Source organism: Arachis hypogaea, chromosome 6 (genome assembly GCF_003086295.3).
Source record: "Arachis hypogaea cultivar Tifrunner chromosome 6, arahy.Tifrunner.gnm2.J5K5, whole genome shotgun sequence".
NCBI classification, from domain to species: Eukaryota; Viridiplantae; Streptophyta; class Magnoliopsida; order Fabales; family Fabaceae; genus Arachis; species Arachis hypogaea.
Genome location: NC_092041.1, coordinates 59,177,537 through 59,182,754, shown reverse-complemented (window position 1 = coordinate 59,182,754; position 5,218 = coordinate 59,177,537). Strand labels below are relative to the sequence as shown.

The following is a 5,218-nucleotide window of genomic DNA, read 5'->3' as shown; positions in this document are numbered from 1 at the left end:
GCACTACACTCCTCAGTGAGCACTACAGTCTCTTTCTCTCCCAAATTCCTCTTCCTTGTCATAAGTTCCTTTAAGAACTTGGCATAGAGCGGCATTTGCTCTAATGCCTCAGCAAAGGGTTTGTTGATCTAGAGCTTTTTGAAGATTTCTAGGAATCTAGAGAATTGGCTATCTTTTCCATCCTTCCTTAGTCTTTGTGGGTAAGGTGCCTTCGACACATAAGGCTTCAAGGCTTGCTTTGGTGGGGATGATGCAGGGGTCTTTTCTTTCTTCTTGGTTTTGGGTTCCCTTGCATCTTCTTCTTCTTGGTGGCTTTGACTTGGGGGTGTTCTTCTACAACCTTTCCACTTCTTAGTGTTATGGCCTTGCACTCTCCCTTTGGGTTAGCCATGGTATCATTAGGAAAGTTATGTGTGGGCATAGGTATTTGCTTAGATAAGCTCCCTAATTGTGCCTCCAACTTTGAAATCGCTGCCCCTTGATTCTTTATGTTGGATCTGAATTCTTCCTGGTTAGCATCTATCTTTCTTTCAGCCTGCAGCTGTCTGTCCAGGATAGTGGAGATAGTTCCAGTCAGTTGTGTTGACAATTGTGCTATGGCTGCCTCCAATTTTGAGAAACTGCTGTTGGTTTCACATGGTTGCATGGTAGGGGTTGATGTATCTTGGAGGTGGCTGTTATGTGTTTGCTGTGTAGGGTGATATGATGTATTTTATGAGTTATGGTAAGGTCAGTTGTTGCTTGATTGGTGGTTGGGGTTGTGGTTGTTGTGATGACCTGAGTGGTATGGTTTGTAGTCTTGTTGGTTCCCCGACCCAAAATTTAGGTGGTTTTTACAACCTGGATTGTATGTTTTAGAATTTGGATCATATGATGGTCTAGAGAGATTGTTCACATAGTTTGCCTGCTCCCATTCACATTCAGCTTTTGGTGCATCTTCTTCTTGAGGTGCTGCTTGAGCTTGGACAGCAAAGACTTGTCTTGCCTCCACCTTCTTGGTTAAGGCTACTAATTGTGCTACAATTGGCTTGTTTTGTACTAACAAGGTGTCCATAGAGTTGAGTTCCAGCACTCCTCTCTTTTGAGCTCTTTTTAAAGCATAGAAGTACTCATTTTTGGCTACTGTCTCAATAACATCTATGGCCTCTTCAATAGTTTTCTTCTTGTTGAGTGAACCCCCTGAAGAATGGTCCACAGCTTTCTTTGCTTCATATGATAGCCCTTCATAGAAGATGTGTAGTTGAACCCATTCGTTGAACATATCCGGAGGGCACTTCCTTGTCAAGTCCTTGAACCTCTCCCAGGCCTCATAAAGTGTTTCACCATCTTGTTGCCTAAAGGTTTGCACCTCAATTCTCAACTTATTGACTCTTTGTGGAGGGTAGAATCTTGCTAGAAATTTATTCACAACTTCCTCCCAAGTGGTCATGCTCTCCTTGTGGAATGCTTCCAACCACTTTGCTGCCTTATCTCTAAGTGAGAAAGGGAACAAGAGTAGCTTGTAGGTGTCAGGATGTACACCATTGGATTTTACAATGTCGCATATCTGATGGAGTGCAGAAGCTGGTGAATTAAAAATTTATTAAAATGGTTACGTTGCAAGTATAGTTCTTAACTCACCGAAAATCTGCCTATCAATTTAGAAATATGTCACTGAAAGTTTAAATTAAAATTACTGGGAGTTTTAATTCCCAGGTCGTCTCCCAACGAGTTGCAGAAAAATGTGCTGTTTTATTAATCAGATATTCCAAAAAGAGTTGAGCTAAGTAAATTGGGATTTAAATTGAGGAATTTTAAATAATAAAAATAAGAGGCCTTGACTGGGAATTGATTGGTTAGAATTTCTATCATTGATGGTGTGATTGTAAGATTAATTTATAATTAATAGTCATTCTGTTTGGTTATCCCTTACTAGGTAAGAGAAAGTCAAACAAGTGGAAATGCCAGATTTGTTCACAAGTTGCAACCCACTTAGTTCAAAGGGATTGGCGTCGGTGACAGGATAGCAATCCAACATTTAACCCAATTACAAATTTTTCTTTCAATCCTTCCAACTCAAGAGTTCCTTTTAATCAACTCCCCATCAAGTAATGAAACTACTCACGCATTGTAAATAAAGAATCCATGGCACATGAAAGGGAATTAAAAGAAGACATGATTATTGGAATGGAATTTAAATTAAAAAGAAATAATCCCTACATTAATTAATCATAAAAATATCTGAATGACAAAATTGAACATAACAAAGAACATGGAAGAATAAAACCAAGTTAAGAGAACAAACTAGAGTATTGAAATCTTGATGAGGAAAATAACTCTTCTCAATGTTCCAATGCTAAGATCAATTGAAAATTAAAATTCTTAAAACTAGAGAGAAAAAAACCTAAGAGAGTCAAAAACTAGATCTAAACTACTTAATGAATGTTTTCTCTGATGTTTCTGCATATTCTCTGACTCTGGTCTGCTGTTCCGGGCCAAAAACTGGGCCGAAATAGGGTCCAAAATCGCTGGTTTCAGATTCTGCAGTTTATGCAGATCACGCATGTCACGCGTTCGCGTCATCCACGCTACCGCGTTGCTTGTGCTTTCCAATCCGCGCGGCCGCGCAAGCCATGCGGCTGCGTCACTGCGATTTGCACTCCTTCGCGCGGTCGCGTGAGCCATGCGACCGCGTCACTTTTCGCTGGTTATCTCCTCAAACTCTTGTGTTCCTTCCATTTTTGCTAGCTTCCTCTCCAATCTCCGTCTCATTCATGCCCTATAAAGCCTGAAACGCTTGACACACAGATTACGGCATCGAATGGAATAAAGAAGAATTAAAATTAAATAATTAAAGTCTCTGGGAAGCAATTTTCAAACATGTAATAAATTCAGGAAGGAAATCTAAATGCATGCTAAATTGATGAATAAGTGGGTAAGGATCACGACAAAACCACACAATTAAACACAATATAAACTATAAAATAGTGGTTTATCAATATCCTCAAGAATGTAGTGAGATGTTGGTTTAGGTCCTCTTGGGCACCCCCTCCATATGAACAGTTATTTTAAACAAGTGTGATGAGTTGAGGTTTCAACTCAAGGTTGTTAGCATGTATTGTTGGCTTCAGAATGCTGCTGCCATAGTTTCTTGGATTTGGGTTGATGTAGGAGCCTAAGACTCTCCGCTCTTGCCCAACATGATTGCCAGCTTCCTCTCCAACATGGTTATGCACCTCTTCCTCCATAGTAGCTCCCAGATCTTTGTCCACTACTTCCTCTCCAACTATGCCTTTGCCTCTTGCTTTCCTCCTTAATCTAAGGATGGTCCTCTCAGGTTCACTATCGAAGGAAGATGAAGTTTCTCCCCTTCTACCTATTATACATTCAACAAATAGCCTGCAAAAGGTGAGTGAAGTGAAAATTCTTGTTGAGGTTAGCGGTTAGCTTGGTTGATGCAATTAATCAAACAGTTAGTATGGTAGTGAGAAGACTCAAAAAAATATGAACAATGAATAGCTAAAATGACTAAAGCAAAAACAAAACAAAATAAGAAAGAAGAGGAAAGAATCTGGAAAGGAAATAACAAGGTAATTAAAATGCTTAATCTAGCTCTCCAATTAATTTAGTAATTGTCAAATTCAAACCAATTCCTGGCAATGGCGCCATAAAACTTGATGACCGGAATTCACACCCCTCAAAATTTTGGTTATGAATCTGTTCTTTTGGCAAGCACACCAAAATTATCGTCAAGTAATAACCCACAGTGGATCGTATCCACAGAGATTAGTAGATTTGAGCAATTTTAATCAGTTGGTGAATTAGTTAAGCTGAGCAATATAGAGTAGGATTGCGGAATTGTAAATGAATAGGAAAGTAAATGACTCAAAAGTAAAGAGAAGCAGTAAAGTGCATAAAAGGAAATAGCAATAACGTAAAGTGAAGAATCATAAATGACTTAATTGTAAATGGAAATGGGGATTGATAGAATTGTAAAGAAAGCTATAAAGAATGTGGAAGATAAGAATAGGGGAATCCATTGAGATTGGGAGATATTGTTTCTCTTTGGATTAAATCTAGCCCATCTCACATCCTTCTATTTGTTTATCGAACTCCATCTTCTTTGATAAGTTCGAATTTTCTACTTCTGCCTTCTATTTTTCTTTTCCTCTGACACCTCAAGGAATCTCTATACTGTGACATAGAGGATTCCATATTTTCTTGTTCTCTTCTCTTTCTTATGAGCAGGAGCAAGGACAAAAACATTCTTGTTGAGGCTGATCCTGAACCTGAAAGGACCTTGAAGAGAAAGCTAAGAGAAGCCAAGGCACAACTCTCTGTAGAGGACCTAACAGAAATCTTCAAAGAAGAAGAACCCATGGCAGTCGAAAACAAAAACAATGCCAACAATGCAAGGAAGGTGCTGGGTGACTTTACTGCACCTACTCCCGACTTCTATGGGAGAAGCATCTCTATCCCTGTCATTGGAGCAAACAACTTTGAGCTTAAGCCTCAATTAGTTTCTCTAATGCAACAGAATTGCAAGTTCCATGGACTTCCATTGGAAGATCCTCATCAGTTCTTAGTTGAATTCTTGCAAATCTGTGACACTGTCAAGACTAATGGGGTTGACCCTGAGGTCTACAGACTTATGCTATTCCCTTTTGCTGTAAGAGACAGAGCTAGGACATGGTTGGACTCTCAACCTAAAGAAAGCCTGGACTCTTGGGAAAAGCTAGTCAATGCCTTCTTGGCAAAGTTCTTTCCACCTCAAAAATTGAGTAAGCTTAGAGTGGAAGTCCAAACCTTCAGACAGAAGGAAGGAGAATCCCTCTATGAAGCTTGGGAAAGATACAAACAATTAATCATAAAGTGTCCCTCTGATATGCTTTCTGAATGGAGCATCATAGGTATTTTCTATGATGGTCTCTCTGAACCATCCAAGATGTCTTTGGATAGCTCTGCTGGAGGATCTCTTCATCTGAAGAAGACGCCTACAGAAGCTCAAGAGCTGATTGAAATGGTTGCAAATAACCAATTCATGTACACTTCTGAAAGGAATCCTGTGAACAATGGGACCAATCAGAAGAAAGGAGTTCTTGAGATTGACACTCTGAATGCCATACTGGCTCAGAATAAAATATTGACTCAACAAGTCAATATGATTTCTCAAAGTCTGTCTGGAATGCAAAATGCACCAAGCAGTACTAAGGAAGCTTCATCTGAAGAAGAAGCTTAT

At 39.4% G+C, this 5,218-nt stretch overlaps 2 non-coding genes across 2 annotated transcripts; one reads left to right on the top strand and one right to left on the bottom strand.

Annotated features, from left to right (window-relative positions):
* The first annotated feature begins 1,256 nt into the window (after positions 1–1,256).
* Positions 1,257–1,363, top strand: LOC112700325 (small nucleolar RNA R71). The gene has a single exon (XR_003153234.1). It is a non-coding gene; the product is annotated as a small nucleolar RNA R71 (small nucleolar RNA).
* Positions 1,364–4,762: 3,399 nt separating this feature from the next.
* Positions 4,763–4,870, bottom strand: LOC112700233 (small nucleolar RNA R71). The gene has a single exon (XR_003153146.1). It is a non-coding gene; the product is annotated as a small nucleolar RNA R71 (small nucleolar RNA).
* Between the last annotated feature and the right edge of the window lie 348 nt (positions 4,871–5,218).